The following is a 17,894-nucleotide window of genomic DNA, read 5'->3' as shown; positions in this document are numbered from 1 at the left end:
ATGGTTATGTTTTAAATATTTAATAATGATAAGAATTTAAATAATTATAATAGCTAATATTCATACAGTGCCAGGTACTGTCCTAAACATTTTAGAATTATCATCTCATTTGATCCAACAACAGCCCTGGAAAGTAGATGCTATTATTGTCTCCATTTTTTTACAATTGAGGAAACTGAGGCAAACAAAAGTTAAATAACTTACCCAGGATCAGAAGTGTTTGAGGTTGTATTTGAACTTGGGTCTTTATCTAGGGCTCTATCCACTAGTACCTAGCTACCAATTATAAATATTGTTTTCTCTGTACCTTTTCTCTGTCCCTTTAAACTGGTATTCAAAAGATATAGTCCTCAGTCCCATCACCATCTTGGTTGCTCCCCTTAGGGTGTCTTGCCCCTCATTAATATCCTTCCCCTATAATGTGGTGCTCAGAACTGGTTGTTATGTTCAGTCAATCGTTTCTGATTCTTTGTGACCTGGTGGACCATACTGTCCATGGGATTTTCTTGGCAAAGATACTGGACTGGTTTGCCATTTCCTTCCCTATAGATTAAGGCAAACAGATCTTAAATGACTTGCCCAGGGTCATACAGCTAGTAAGGGTCTGGGGCTGGATTTGAACTCAGGTCTTCCTAACTCCAGGCATAGTATATACCATTCATTAAGCTATTTAGCTGCCTACCTAGAACTGGACGTAGTTTTTAAAAAAATATGATCTGACTATGTTCAGAGCAAAATAAAACTATTAACTCCTTTTAACTGGAGTCTATACTTCTATAAAAACTAGCAAAAATGAAACGAGCTTTTTGATTATTATGCCATAGGGTTGATTCATATTGTGTTTTCTGTTCACCAAAACTCCCCAAGTTTCCTCAGTCTCTTCCCCTCCCCTCCCTTCCCTCCCTCTCGAAACTGCCTTGGTTCTCCCAGACTGTATTTATGCAACTTTACATTTTTCCCTGATCAATTTCATCCCATTACATCAGCTGTTGTTCTCAGTTGTTGAGATCATCTAATCTGTTGGTTATTCTACACTCTGACAAAATCTCTTCGACTCAATCGCCATGTTGGATGGATATACTACAATTAGCTGAATTTAGTTAACAGAGTCTATGCTAATTTCCAGAGATGTCTTTAGTGGTGTGCCTGGGAATCTGCCCAGGTCCCTGGGCTCTAACATCTTTTTTTTTTTTATCAGTGATTTGGAGGCAAAAATGACAAGCTTATCCAATTTTTAGATGACATCAAGTAATAGTCAGACCCCGAAGAGGCTAGATGTAATGTTGGACCAAATCTGACTGTATGAGATTTAATTGGAATAAAAGGGGGGGGTCACAGAATGTCAGAGTTAGAAGGAATCTCAGCCACTCTCCACTTCAACTCACAATGAAAACCATTATCGTAAACTGAGGCACATTGAAGAAAGTAGAACCAGGAGAGCAACACATATAATGACTCTAGCAATGCAAGTGATAACAACACTAATTAATTGCTGTGGCCAGGCTTGGTGTTGGAGAATAGATGATGAAACCCACTTCCCTACTTTCAGTAGAGAGAGTGGGGAACTTTGGGTGTGGAATGTTGTCTATGATGTCAGACTTTGTCAGCCAGTTTTGCTTAACTATTTTTCATTTTTACAAGGGAGGATTCAGTGCGTGTGGGATGGGGGCAGGGGTGGGGAGAGGCTGGCATATCAGGAAATGACTATTGTATGAAAACAAAAGACCACAGTAATACTTAAAAAATAATAGTATATTGAATGGCTAAGGTAATTATTTGTGGGCTCTACTTCCTTTCATATAATAACAACCTGGACCACAAACAAGATTCTATTGTATTAACCTAGTTTTTTGGTGAGCCAGTAAATTATTTGATCCAGTAAGATCTAGAATCAAAGGACCTGAGTTCAAAGTTGACCTTTGACACTCCCTGTGTGACCTTAGACAAGTCACAACTTTCCTGAACCTCACATTTCTTTATCTATAAAATGAGGGGCTTAGCACTTCAGTGCTAAATAAGCACTTCAGTGACTTGCCCAGAGCCCCTCTGATAATATGAAAGGTGGTATAGCCCATAAAGAATTCCCTGAGCCATTCAATATAGCATTTTGTTTTTAAGTACAGTAGTATTGCTATTGGGAGGTGGGCTTTTGTTCAATAATGTTACAGCCTTTAAAAAAAATTGTAACAATCTTAAAACCTGAAGACACTGGGAGCTGTTCTCCATTTCCTATCCCTCTCTCTGTTTTCTTCCTCATTCTAATCTAAGGTGTTTGGGAATAATGATCCTTTCATTCTTTGCCTTTGTACCCACAATGCCTGGCACAGTACCTAGAATACAGTAAGTGTTTAACAAAAGCTTGTAAATGATGGTTGACTGGCCTTTGATTGCAAATTTTAAAGAGTATTGTTTTAAAATTGGGGGTCTAAGAAAAATTTCCTCTCAAATTTTTTTTAATAAAAACCCTTGCCTCCTGTCTTAGATTCAATATCAAGTATTGGTTCTGTGATAAAGGATGGAAAGGTTTGCAATTTCAAGCCTTTCCATCCTTTATCACAGTTCCAAGGCAGAAGAGCAGTAAGGATTAGGCAAATGGAGCTAAGTGACTTGCCCAGGGTCACACTGCTAGGAAGGGTCTGAGGTCACATTTGAACCCAAGACCTCTGGTCTCTAGGCCTAGTTCTCTATCCACTGAGCCACCTAGCTGCCCCTCTGAATTTTTTTTTTAACCTTTATCTTCATCTTAGAATCAATACTAAATATTGGTTCCAAGGCAGAAAAGCAGTAGGGACTAGGCAATGGTAGTAAAGTGACCTCCCCAGGGTCACACAGCTAGGAAGTATCTGAGGCTAGATTTGAAGCCAGGACTTTTCACTTGGCTTTCTATCCATTGATCTACCTAGCTACCCCCATGAATATCACTAAACATGAACATTAATGACCAGCAATCACCATTTTTTTGGAAAGTTTATCCACCTTGATGAAATTAATCAAGTGTTTGTATTGGATCACTAGGCATTATTATGGTTCCGTATTTATTGGAGGCCCATGATATGAGACAGGAGCAAAGAGAAGCTTCTACTGGTCACTGGGGGTGGAGTGTTTGGGTCCAGACAGGATGATCTAACATGGGGCAGGCTGAAGCAGCCCATGACCATTCAAACATGGAGGGCCTTTTGGGTTATGTACATCATAGGAAATAAGAAGACTGAAGGCACTTATTATCTAGCTGGAGAAACGACATCTACATAACGAGATTGTTGTTGTTGTTGTTCAGTTCTTCCAGTAGTGTCTGGCTCTTCATGACCCCATTTGAAGTTTTCTTGGCAAAGATACTGGAGTGATTTGCCATTTTGTTTTCAAGCTCATTTTACAGATGAGGACACTGAGGCAAACAGGGGTAAGTGACTCACTCAGGGTCTGTACCATGTCTGAGGAAAGATGTGAACTCATGAAGAGGACTCTAAGCTCAGCACTCAATCTACTGTACCACTTAGCTGCCCATACAACAAGATAACCACCACTAAACATCAACTGAGGGACATAGTCAGAAAGCAAATTAGGAGAATAGACTAGAGTTGACATGGTCAAGGAAGGCTTCATGGAGGAAATGGGACTTAATTTTTTTAATTGTTCATTTTATTTTTAAAAATTTATTTAATTAATTGATTTAGAATATTTTCCCATGGTTACATGATTCATGTTCTTTCCCTCTCCTCCTCCCACCTGCTCCTGTAGCCAAAGAGCAATTCCACTGGGTTTTACATGTGTCATTGATCAAGACCTATTTCCATATTATTAGTATTTGCACTGGGGTGATCATCTATAGTCTACATCCTCAATCATATCCCCATCGACCCATGTGATCAAGCAGTAGTTTTTCCACTCCCACAGTTCTTCCTCTGAATGTGGATAGCATTCTTTCTCATAAGTCCCTCAGAATTGTCTTGGATCACTGCATTGCTGCTAGTAGAGAAGTCCATTACATTCAATTGTACCACAGTATAGCAGTCTCTGTGTACAATGTTCTCCTGGTTCTGCTCCTTTTGCTCTGCATCGGTTCCTGGAGGTCGTTCCAGTTCACATGGAATTCCTCCAGTTCATTATTCCAATAGTATTCCATCACCAACATATACCACAATTTGTTCAGTCATTCCCCAATCAAAGGGCATCCCCTCATTTTCCAATTTTTTTGCCACCACAAAGAGTGCAGCTATGAATATTTTTGTACAAGTCTCAGAAATGGGACTTTAGGAGATCTAAGATTCAGTAAATGGTGATGGTAGGGTAGGGGTAGAACTATTCCCATGCACAGTGAAATAGAGGCAGCATGTTTAGGAAACAAGGAGACTAGACTGGTTTGGAGGGGTATTAGAGTAGTAGATAATATGGCTGGAGACACACTTTGGATCCATCTCGCAGAAGGTTTTGAGTTCCAGGATAGGGACCTTATTCTGTTTCTTCTATGTTGGGGATATTTACTTCCCTGCCCCACTACCACCCAGACCTCTTAACTAAGGAGCCTTTGAAGAATTTTGAGCTACTTCACAAAACAAAAATGTTTTAGGAAGATTAGTCTGCTGGTTCTGTGCTGTGTGTCTTAAAGAGGTATAGAGTGGGAGCTGGAAGACTGGAAGCAAATTAAGAGGTAGTAAAAAATAAAATAATTTAAGTGGTAATGATAGTTCAAAAAGAATAGAAAGGGGAACATTTATTCCAAAGACAGGGAAGAGCCTGAAGGAAAAATCAATAGGACTTGTAGATCAACCAAGTGAAGGGGACCAGGATTATTTACCATTTCAGTGAGTTTAGGCAAGTCACTTTCTCTGGGCCTCAGTTTCCTCATCTGGAAAATGAAAGACTTGGACTAAATGGCCTCTGAGTTCCCCTTTCCATCTAGTTCTCTGAGACTATGGGAGAGATGAGTCAGAGATGACTGAGATTTTGAGCCTTAGTTACTGTGGGAATGATTATGCCACTGACAAAAAAAGGGGATTTTTACGGGGAGGGACTAGTTTTTGTGGGAAAGATGAGCTATGTGGTTATAGACACATTGCTTGAGGTGATGGTAGGACTATCAAAAGTACGAAATCCTTACTCCAGCCCAATATTTCATTGTAATCTTTTTTTTTAACTCTTACCTTCTGTCTTAGAACCAGTACTAAGTATCAGTTCCAAGGCAGAAGAGTAGTAAGAGCTAAACAAATAGGGCTAAGTGACTTGCCCAGGGTCACAAAGCTAGGAAATGTCTGAGACCACATTTGGACTCAGGGCCTCAGTCACTGGAGCCACCTAACTCCTCCTTCACTGTGATCTTGATCCTAACCTTACATTCCCAGTTCTAGGATGGAATTTGAATAGATCCAACCTTGTTCTAGCCCATAAAATCTCCAACAAGAACACCTAAAGATCTGGGTAGTAGGAGGTTCATAGGACCCAGTTCCAGCATGAGATTGACCCATCAAGGACTCCTGATTGGGCACTAGAATTGGATTGGGCCAGAGACCCACTTGTGTGTTATGTCTGTCCCCATGTTTTCTCCCCCCCATTGGACTCTTCCTACTCACATATCAGTTTCACCCCAGATTACTGGACTAGCAGGTATCAGAAGTCAGTTGGTCAACAGCAACAAAATTTAGTAAGTGTGGGTTAAGTATTAATATATTAAGTATATATGCCAAAGACATTTCACTAAGCGGGATACAAAGAAAAGCAAAAATCGTTCTTTCTCTTAAGGAATTCAAATTCTGACTGGGGAGACTAGAAGCCAAAAAAGCACACATGTGGAATAGATACAGTGTAAATGGGGGGGGTGACCTCAGTTAGGAGTGGTGGTGAAGGGGCTCTTGAAAAGTCCTCTTCTAGAAAATGGGATTTGAGCCGAATCTTGAAGGAAGCCAGGAAAGCCAAGAGGAAGAACATTCTAGGCAAGGGAGATAACAATAAAGGGCACAGAGTCAAGAGACAGGGCATCAGGATGGAGGGGAGAAATAGTAAGAAGTTGAGAGTCCTAATGGAGAATAAAGAGGAGGAAGACTGGAAAATTAGGGGCCAGATTGTAAAGGGCTTTGAAAGCCAAACAGAGAATTTTATATTTGATGCTGGAGGTAACAGAGAACCAATGGCGTTTACTGAGCAAAAGGAATGACATGGTCATCTACAATCAATCACTTTGGCAGCTGAATGGAAGATGGACTGGAATGGGGATCTTGAGTCAGCAAGGCCAACCAAAAGGCTCCACCCTCTAGCGTTAGAGTCAAAAATGGAAATGGAAATAGAAATAATGAGCAGAGCCACAAAGCTGAGGGATATGTCTTCCTACTCCTCTGTGCCCCTTGTGGTTCCTTTAAAAATGGACACAATGATGCCTACTCACCCCAAAAGAGATAACATTGTGGGCAATCACTAATAAAGTTTTTGGAATCACTAAGGATTTACTTAATGACAACAATAAGAAAATAATTAAAACGATGATGATGATAGTAACTAGAATTTCTAGAAAGCTTTAAGATCTGTGAAGAACTTTTACAAATATTGCCTCATCTGATCCCCCTGACAAACCCACAAGGAAGGTGCTATTGTCATTCCCATGTTTTTGTTCTGTCTTTTTAGTCTCATCTGATCCTTTGGGGTTGTCTTGGCAAAGATACTAGAGTGGTCTGCCATTTCCTTCTCCAATTCATTTTACAGACAAAGAAGTTGAGGCATACCAAGGTTAAGTGACTTGCCCAGAGTCACACAGCTAGTAAATATCTGAGGCTAAATTTAAACTGGGGTCTTTCTGATATCCACTGCACCACAGCAAACACAACCTTTTCTACCACTATAGAATCACTGGAAAAAAGAGCAGGCTCCTGAGGCAGAACTAAGTAATCTCATTCAGAATGCTTTGTAATAACATATAATAACGAGAAATTAGACCATCTCCTTTGTCTGTGCCAGATCATAAAAATAATTGTCAGGTTTGCCAAATGACCAAGCCCTCCACTTTCCTGCTGTTCCTCCATCGTCTCCAGGTTTCCATTGCCATCAGTCTTCAGAGGCTTCTTTCTAACTGAGCTTTGGAGCTGAAAAAGGGCTGAGCCCTGACTTGAGCTGACAGTCTTTCTGAATCTTTGTGCAAACAAGCCTGTTAAGCTGGCACATATTGTCCCCACTACCGAGCAGTTGGGAGGCTTTGAACTCTCTGAGTGGGCTATTTCCTCTGTGGGAGAGAATTGAGTGAGGCAGACCCAGGAGCAATGTTTGTTTACCATATGTGCAGCTTCTGAGAAATATGGTTTGGGATAGTGGGCTCCCAGAACCACAGAGCACTGGTGTTTCTCTGGATTGTACCACCCATCAGAGTCAACGTGGCCTCTCTAGGGGACCCGTGAAGTTGGTCTTTTTGTCCTATTCCAAGTTGTCCATCTGAAGACGGACAGCTCCCTACAATCAGATGTGTAGAACTGGAGGGGGACCTCAGAGGCCATGTAATCCAGCTGTTTCCTCTACTACTGAGCAAACTAAGGCTCGTGGAGAGGCTGTACCTTGGACTTTAAACCCAGGTGCTCAGATTTCAACAGCAAGGTATCTCTTTCCATCGAAGGCACTAGGAGCATCCACTGCATCCCAGGCCATCACCAGTCGTCTTGACTGGTTTTGCCATTGGACTTTGATGACCCTGAAAGAGAGAGTGAGGCCAGTGGCTTTGTGCAACTTTGCCTCACTTAAATTCAAGTTGTCATTCTCTTGATGTTATTTATTGGTCCTCTTCAAAAATGAAGTCTCTGTACCATGCTTTTCTCTCTAAGAGTTATAGCATGATAGGATCACAGATCTAGATCTGGAAGAAATTGCAAAGGCCATCTAGTCCAAGGTCTTCTTTTTACAGATGAGGAAATTCAGGCACAAGGAGGATGCATGACTGGCCCAAGATCACACAGGCAATGCTGGTTTTTTTATTTTTTATTTTTCATCTTTCTTTTGTTTTTATTAACATGTAGAAACAAAATTTTTCCAGCTGTTTTCTGACATTTGCAATTCAGATCCTCTCCCTCCCTCCAGCTCCAGGCAATAAATGGCCTGTTAAAGGTTACACCAGTGCTTTCATGCAATGCCTCTTTCTATATTTCCTTTTTTTATAGGCAGTATTAAAGGTACACTATAAACCCAGGTCCTGTGATTCAAGATCTTGGCATCAAGTCCAACCTTCTCTTTTACAGATAAAAAAATTGAGGCTCAGGGAGATGGCACTGATAATGACTATCAGAAATGGAACTTGAACCAAGGTATTCTGATTCCAGAGTCAGAATTGTTCTACTGAACCATGGTACTCTCTGGAAAAAAAGCCAACACCATTTGGTATTCCCACTCAGTCTCCCATTCAAGTACTAAACAGAATGAACCCTACGGAGTCTCTGAAATAGCCTGAGATCAGGTGTGTTTGGGGTAGTATGGTCATAGACATATCTTTCAGTAACAAGCTAACCCTCCCATTCAAATATACCCTTTTCAGCATTGGTGTAGAGGTGATGGGACAAAGCCCATGTTATGATTAATAAGATTATCTTGAGCTTTTATTATAGATATTCATTGGGTTTTGGCAGAGATTCTTCAACTGGCAAGTAATCAGCCATTTCAATGATCTGAATCTGTGTGATAAGAAGTCAAATCAAATCAAATCAGGTCAACAAGCACTTATAAAATGCCTACTGTGTGCCAGACATGGTGCTAATCCCTGGAAACAGAAAGAAAGGAAAAGTCTCTGTCATCAAAGAATTTATAGTTGAATGAGGGGAGACAAAAATGCAAACGACTTTGCACAAACAATATCTGGAATAAACTAGAGGCAATCTCAGAAGGAAGGCACTGATTAGCATGAAGGGAAACTGGAAAGGGCTTCTTGTAGAAGGTGGGCTTTTAGTTGAGGTTTGAAAGAATCTAGGAAAGCCCAGATTCCAAGATGAGGAGAGAAAGAACAGCCAGGTAAAATGCATGGAGACAAGAGATGGAATGTTTTGTGTCAGGAGCATCATCAAGGTTAGTGTAACTGGACTGTACAGTATTTGGAAGGGAATAAGATGCAAAAAGATTAGAAAATAAGGAAGAGCCCAGGCTAAAAAGGGCTTTAAAAAATAAGCAGAAGATATTGAATTTGGTGATGGCATTGGAGCCTATCAAAATGGAGCATAACACGGTTCAATCTGTGTTTTAGGAAGATCACTCATATAGCTGAACAGAGGATGTAAGGAAGGAACAAGCCTCTCCTGTACACTACAAAGGAAGTCATATATTTCTGAACATTGCCTTGTTGGAGAAATTCCTTCTGTCCAGGGAGGAATTGAGTTTTCCTCAATTCCAATATTGAGTTTCCTCAATTCTGATTGTGGCACTTTTACTAGTTCTATTACTGCAGATTAACCTGTGAAATTTTGGAAAGATCCCAATTCCCTTTAGGAAATAGTAGCCTGGGTAGTGTCAGCCCTACCCAGCATTAGTCAGAGTCTCACAGGTGATTCATTTGAGTGATAGAGAGAATTGGGGAATCCTGCGGTCGCCTACTCTTACACCCGGCGCCTTGTCATATGTCTTCATTCAGAATGGTCTTAGATGACTTTAGAAGATAATACTGGAAGTTAGACAGTAGGAATAATAACTGACATTTTGATAGTACCTTCAGGTGTTATCTCAATTGTACTATGAGCAAAGGAGAATTACAGTAGCTCAAAAGAAACACGAGATGCATAATTTAAGAGACATCTCCATCTCAAATGTTCATATGGACCATTTGTGTCCAACCTGCGGTAGAGCCTGCTAAGCCCATATTGGTCTCCTTGGCCACAGTCAGATACACTGTATATTGATTCCAACAATGTGATGCCATTTTGGTCTTCTTCGAGCATGAAGGATAACCACCGTCTCATTTGAGAATGGAAGTCTCTGGACTGAGAAACAATGGGATATCATGGATAGAAAGCTGGTCTCAAAGTCATGAAGAATTGAATTCAAGTCCTATCTGTTCTGTGTATGGCTGTGTGACTCCGGGTAATTCACTTAACTTCTTGTTTTTTAGACCAGGGGTGTCAAACACATGGCCAGCTGACTTCCTCCCTACACAGAAGGAATTTCTCTGACAAAGCTTTGCTCAGAAATGTGACTTCCTTTGTAGTGTGCAGAAGAGGCCCATTATATCCTTACATCGTCCACTCAGCACTCCAAATTACTTTCCTAAAGCACAGGTCATCCCCCTACTCAATAAACACTCCAGAGTGTGACCAAAACCAGATTAAAATGTAAATGGGAAATATTTCACCAAATAAATAAAAATTCAATAAAGCATAGATAAGGTTAATAGGTGGTTTTCTAAGTCAATTTTTTGGTTCAGAGGGATCCTTATATGTGGTTTGGTGTCCCTAAGTTTGACAGAGCCATTCTAGGGAATTCTCTAATGTGCAGAGAAGATGCTACCCTATACTGGTAAACGGAGTTTCCTTACCCAGGATTTATTTCCCCATATCAACAAAATGCCAAGTCTAGTTTCTACTCCCAATCTGTTGATGCCTTTTCACTCTGTCCTAAATAGCAAAAAAAGTGTCTGTTTCAAGTGACCACTGTGGACATATCTATATTGTGTTGTCTATACCCTATCAGGGACTTGCCCCTGAATTCTCATTTCCTTTGGCGTTGTTCTATGACATTCCTTTCGCCTCAAAAGCAATCTCTCTGTTTCTGAAATGCTCTGGTGTGGTGGCTCCTTCCTTCCTCCACAGGCTTAGTGGGTTCCAAGTAAATAAGATCATCTTCTTGGAGATGTTGGCATCGGTAATTTTAATTCCCTCCCCATAAGATTCTGGTTTGCTAAATCCTTCTGCTTGCCTCATTTCCGCCTGGTCTCTTTGTTCTGCCTAGACCTGTCTCTCTCTTGACTCTTTGCAGTGGAATTGTCCAAATCTCACAAAATCTTGAATTCGAAGTTTCTTCTACTACCACCAGCTCCAAAATCCCACTTTCAGTTGAGTGCCTTCTGTACAAGCACGACTTGGAAAATCATTCTCGTGGTGACAGTAGGAGATACTGGTTATCTATATTTTCCCCCAAAATGTTTTTCCCAGAACTGAATTCTTATTATTCTGAGAACCTCCAAATTTCATCTAATCTATCCATCTTCCTGCTGCCACCAGAGCCATAAATAGCACAAGACTATCAGGGCTTTGTTCCAAGGTACCAGCATATTGGAAGGAGCCATTTCAAATTGCCTTGGATGCATGGGTCAATACCATTCCCAGGCCTCCATCCCTTGAATTGTGTAACCAAGGCACTCTTCTTTCCAGCATCTATTTCATCCCCAACCTCCATGGAAGGCACAGACTTATCTCTGTAAGGGATGTCATCCCCTTCCCAGGACTCCTATACCCTCGATATGACTGGTTTTTGCGCACACTGCACAAACCTTGCCCCAGGCAGAGAAACTACTAGTTTCCAGCACAACCTACAACGACTTGACTTTATGTGGTTTAGGGCTGAGTGACATGCCCAGCCTGGTCTTAAGGTCCTAAGAAAAAATATTCTCCAAACTCCACTATTGGATAGGGCTTAAAGGTCACGGTGACTTCGAATGTTTTCCATGCTCATCTGTTTTTCCATTATGAAATCTTCTCTTGGATTCGGATTCCCCCATGGGAGGATTTCCTCTTAAATGAATAAAAATGAATAAAGAAAAAAAGATTCTTTTTCTTCAGATGCATATTATCATAAACCCTGTCTTACATCCCTAGCAGCCCCAGCTGGGTTTCATTTGTATTCTAGGACTCTAAGGACTAAGTCTTGGTCTTGGACAGCAGTCAACATGTTGGCACTCAAGAAATGTTTTTATTGCTTACTAGTAGTAGTAATAATAATCATAATTTTACATTGAACCAGAGTGAGTAAAATCCTCCCTGAGAGGGAATTGCTCACCTATTATTAGCTTAGGGCACCAGAGTATGAGTTCAGTAAATTAGCTTTTCTAGGAACTAAATAATACTTCAGAGCCTCAGAGTTGTTAATTGGGTGGAATGTACTTCCAAGGAATGCTTTCTCATCCTGGATCTATTCAGGATTAAACTCAGTAATAATGTAGAGTTTATGTATTAGATACATATGTATGATACACACATGCATATATAAAACATACATGTTTAGCTTTAAACATAGCATGTGTGTATGTATATCATGTGTATAAATTTTTTCTTTGTGTTAAAAATAATGTGCCAATAACCTTATTTATTTTTGTGAGAATATGACTATGGGAATACACACATATAACTTAAATAGAGATGCAAGAAAGCACAGTCCACAAGGCTGAACCATCTCAAAGCATCTCAAAATATCCATTAAGGGACTGAGAAAGATGTAGTAAAGTGGTTACAGAAGTGAAGATTGAGGCTGAGATGTTAGTCCCAGAGCAGAAGATAAAATATTGAGAGTGTTTGTCCAGTAGTGATTTAACAACTCTACCTGTCTTTCCTATTGCTTTTGTTTAATTTAGTTTTTAAAAATCTTTATGATGGATATGTGTATTCCCCTGCCACACCCTGTGTTGATCTGTTGGCATGATCACGGATTTGGGTCTGCCATGCACCCTCCTAAGTCAGACATGCTAGTATAGACAAGGGTTTAGAATATGACTCATGGCCTTAGATATTCCAGCATGTGGCCAACTGGCTTCTATTGAGGAAGCACTGGGGGAGATGGAAGCTCAATAGTCATAGCCTAGAACCAAGTTGGAGAATCCATGGGATGCATGCCCCAGTGTGCTGGAGGGGGCTGCTTCCACATACGTTTCCCAAAGTTATATGATCTCCTTCCCTTTTTCCCTCTCCATTCCTGGAGCTGAAAAGCAATTTAATCTGGGTTATAGATGTACTATATGCAAAACATACTTCTATATTATTAATTTTTGTAAGTGAACAATCTTATAAAACCCAAACCTTCAAACCTATACTCAAAGAAACAAGTGATAAATCATATGTTTTCATCTACATTTCTACTCCAACAGTTCTCTCTGGAGGTAGAGAACATTCATTTAAGTCCCTCAGAAATTGTATTGTTTTAGTTGCTGTCTATCACATTTGATCATTCCACAATATTGCAGTTACTGTGTACAATGTCCTCTTGGTTCTGCTTATTTCACTCTGCATCAGTTCATGGAGATCTTTTCAGCTCTTTCTGAAATCATCCTCTTTATCCTTCCTTATAGCTTGATAATATTCCATTAATGTGATATACCACAATTTGTTCAGCCATTCCCCAACTGAGGGTCCCTTTAGTTTAAGGAAATACCTTTTGCATTACTTCACATGTAAAATTAATATCATATTGTTTGCCTTTTCAATGGGTTGAGGACAGATGGGAAATGGGGAGAGAATTTAAACTCAAAAAATTTTAAAGATATATTAAAAAAGAAATAAAATTTTAAAATGAATAAAATAAAATATACAGGATGACAAAAGAAGTCAATTATGTAGAGAAAACTATATAGAAATAGTTCTCTCTCTCTCTCCCTCTTTCTCTCTCTCTCTCTCTCTCTCTCTCTTTCTCTCTCTCTCTCTCTCTCTCTCTCTGATTTATCTACCAAGTTCACTGACCCCAGATTATGAATTGACTTGTATGATGGTCAAATGTGAATGACATAATTATTATCAACAAGGCAAGGATCTAGGATAACTCCAAGGGACTCATGACAAAAAAGGCTATACTAGTACAGATCGAAACATATCATTCTTCACTTTTTTTCCTAAATGGAATTTTCTCTAGTGTAAACAACATTTCACAAGATGAGGGACAGGGAAATACATGCTATATGATGATATATGTATAACCTATATCATATTACCTGCCTTCTTGGGAAGGGGGAAGAGGGAGGGATGGGAGAGGGGGAAACAGAGACAGTTTTGGACATGACTAGGAGAGTTTTTCTCTTGGATAAACACATTTATTATAATTTATTACATATTTACAACCTATCATATATTATTGTTATGTTACATATTATATTATGTAATATATATGTAACAAACAAAAATAAATGAGAGCTAAAAAAAGAATGATTCTGGATTTCCATTTTGGTCACATTTAAAGACACAGTTTCTCTACGACTCTCAAAAAATAGGACTCTACTCTCCTTAATCAACCTTGGTCAAAAAGCTGGAAGATAAAAGTTTAAAAACTTGGTCTAGAAGCCAGAAGTTTAAAAAAATGTGGATGCCAAGCCACATGTGGATGCCTCTAATCTTTAATGCCACCTCTGAAATTTTCTGGATGCCTTGGTCAACACCTTTTGGGGGTATCCTTTCCCATTTAAACCAAAATCTCCTATTCCAGTTGCCAGGACTGGGTGGTTTTCTTTACCCTTAAGATATACTGAACTGCCTGTGAGCTAAAATGCAGCCAGGATACCCAGACAACCATATTCTGCTACTCTCTGTTAATCTCTCTGAACTCCTCTGATCTCACTACCAACCAGCTGGGACGATTCTGAGTCTTGAATTCCAGTGTTTGGGAGGAAATGTTAGTTTGGCCTAGGAGGTTTGTTAGCACAGGTATCCCTTCCACATTTGGGGAGTTAGGTGTGTGGCACCCCCATGAGCTGGAAGATCCCCATAAAATTTTTGGCCCTCCTTGGTGCCAGAGAAGAAGCTTGAATATCTTCTTTTCTTTTATGGAGTTTTTTACAGTATGCTACTGTAAGTTTCGGGTTAAGTATTTGGTTATCAGCTATACGCAAGCCAATGTTAAGTAAAATGCTGTATGGAAAAAAGATGTTTAAAAAATACAAAATAAATGTGAACATTTTAAAAATGAAACAAATTTTGGAGAGTAATACTAAACATACTATACAAGTAATATACATAAAAGTAAACATTTATGAGTAACTAAGTTTGTTAAGATTTCTCTGCATTTCTAGTCTTTGTGTGTCATCTGCTGGCTTTCTTGTTCTTTTTGTAAGCTTTAATTTTTTACTTATTTTAACTTTAAAAAATAAATTGTATATATTATGGTATTAAAAGATAAAATATGTTAATATTATACAACAAAAACTATGTGTTTATTTTGTGCATTTCTGAGTGTCTAAACTTTTTCTGTGTCACCTGCTAGTCTTCCCCTGTCCTCTGAAGCTTCTGCAAAACTCCCTAAAATCCCCTTTTCATTTCTTATGCCAACCTATGATATACCAAAATGCCATGGGGAAAGTCGTGATGTGGAAGGGATGCTTCTGCTTTCTCTCTGCTGGGCAATCAGTCTGCTCTAAGTTCAGAGGATAAAAAAGGAAAGGAGCTGGCATTGTAATGGGGGAGACAACATGCAAACCATAAAGGAAAGATATCATACAGTGTAAGTGGGAGATAACCTCAGAGGGGAGAAAAAGTCCTGTTGTAGAAAGTCTCTCCCTTTACCTCTTTCTGGACTGATAGTCATTTTAGAATTCCTTGTACATAAGAGGTGATTAATAGATGTTTGACTTAGTCAAAATATGTCTCATAGCTTTAGAGCTGAAATGGACCTCAGAACTCATCAAGTCCAACCCTCTCATTTTACAGATGAAGAACCTGAGGCCCAGAGAGGTTAATTGACTTCTCCAACTAGTAAGGGTCTGAGGCAGAATTCAAACTCAAGTCTTCCTGATTCCAAGCCAAGTACTTCATATACTGCATCTTTCTTCTTCGTACTATGCAGCTGACTCCTTTCCTGATATTTCTACCTTGTTTTCTCCCCAAAGTTAAGATCTATCTACTCTTTTGGAATGTGGTTAACATCTTTCTTAGCAAGGAGTCTTCTACTAGCACGAATTTCTCCTCCTCCTCCTCCTCCTCCTTCCCTTGCTTTCTGAACTGGTAACAACTCTAGAATAGAAGGGCAAGGGCTGGGCAAATGTGATTAAATGACTTCACCAGGGTCGAACTGATAGGAAGTGACTGAAATCATATTTGAACCCGGGACCTCCTTGTCTTGGTCTGGCTCTCTATCCATGGAGGCAACTAACTGCCGTAGCTTCCTTCCTTCCTTCCTTCCTTCCTTCCTTCCTTCCTTCCTTCCTTCCTTCCTTCCTTCCTTCCTTCCTTCCTTCCTTCCTTCCTTCCTTCCTTCCTTCCTTCCTTCCTTCCTTCCTTCCTTCCTTCCTTCCTTCCTTTCTTTCTCCCTTCCTTCTTCTCCTTTTTCTTCTCCTTCTCCTCTTCTTCAACTTCACATCTTAGAATCAGTACTAAGTATTGGTTCCAAAACAGAAGAACCATAATGGCTAGGCAATTGGAGTTAAACGTCTTGCCCAGGGTTACACAGCTAGGAAGTGACTGAAGTTAGATTTGAACTCAGGACCTCTTCCCATTTCCAAAGCCTTGTACTCTATCTACTGTGCCACCTATCTGTCCCAGTTCTTTGAACAAATATTTTCTGCTCTATGCCTAGGCAGGCATGATGTTATAAAGGAAGTCTAGCTTCCTCTCCTTTCCATATGTTAAGTAACTCTGCTAAGTAAGCATACCCCAAATCTGGGAAAACATGACATGTGACACACAAAGAAGTCATAGTATCTTATCCACTGGTTATCAGCCAGAGTCCTTGGAAGCAGCAGCCAAAGTGACAACACAGTCCTATTGACACATCATCGGAGCTGGAGAAGAGTTTCTGTGAAACCAGATTGAACTGAATTTCTTGCCAGGTGCTGTGAAATCTTAATTGATGCTAAGATTACCTATTGAGAGATGGAAAGGACTTAAAGGTCATTTAGTCCAACTCCCTTCCTTCACAAATGAGGTACTGATGCCTTAGGGAGGGTAAGTGATTTGCCCAAAGTCACCCAGCTGGGAAGATGACCATCAATCAAAAGATTATAGATCTAAGGCTTGAAAGAACCTCAAACCCAACAAATATTTTCTGATTCTAGAGCATATCTATCCCCAGGCAGGCATGATGCTGTAAAGGAAGGATGGTTTTCTCTCCTTTCCATAATACCAAAACCACTCATTTTACAGATGAGAAAACTGAGGCATAACATAGTTAAATGATTTGTCCAAAGTTACATAGGTAGTACTGGAACCTGGATTTTGAACTCAGGTACCAAATTCCAAATCCAGTAGTCATTCCACTATAGCATACTTATTCACTCCCCAGTTGAGTTTGGAAAGAATGATTTTAAAGAAAAAAGTAATTGCATTTTTTTTCTCATCTGCTACCAGAATAAATGTAAAACCAGACAAATTTTGGTGTGAACCTTGACTTTTCCCCCCATCATTATGAGATAAGACACTGATTTTTAAAAAGTTGGAAATGCAAGCCAGGAAATAAAATTCTGGTTCTACTCTATATTTACTTATATGACCTTGGGCAAGTCCCTCTCAATTTTCCTCCGTTTTCCCCAACTGTAAAATAGAGATTGGACTAAATGGTTTCTGAAAACTCCTAATTCTTCATTCTTTCATCCCATAATTCCTCCTTTATCCCTCATATTTGACTTCTTCTTCTTCTTAGTCTTGCTTTAAAAAAAAAACCATATTGTCTTAGAATCTTAGAATCAGTGCTATGTATCGGTTCCAAGGCAGAAGGGTCACACAGCTAGAAAGATTTGAACCCAGCACCTCCTGCCTCCAGACCTGAGTTTCTATCCACGGGGCCACCTAGATGCCCCACTTTCTGTCTTAGTAATGACCCTAAAAAAGAGGAGCAAGGGATAAGCAAGCAACTTGCTCAGGGTTACATTGCTAGGAAGAGTCTGAGGACAGATTGGAACCAGGTCCTTCTAAATCCAGGCCTGGCTCTCTTTCCCTTGTGCCGCCTAACCACCCGCCACCATATGCCTTATATTGCATGTGTATTAAGTCATTGAAAGCATGCCCTTTGGGGGAGGGGGCACTGGGGAATATTTGGGGAGGGGGCGC

The sequence above is a fragment of the Monodelphis domestica genome, chromosome 2 (genome assembly GCF_027887165.1).
Source record: "Monodelphis domestica isolate mMonDom1 chromosome 2, mMonDom1.pri, whole genome shotgun sequence".
In the NCBI taxonomy this organism is placed as follows: domain Eukaryota; kingdom Metazoa; phylum Chordata; class Mammalia; order Didelphimorphia; family Didelphidae; genus Monodelphis; species Monodelphis domestica.
Note: the sequence above shows the minus strand (reverse complement) of the source record.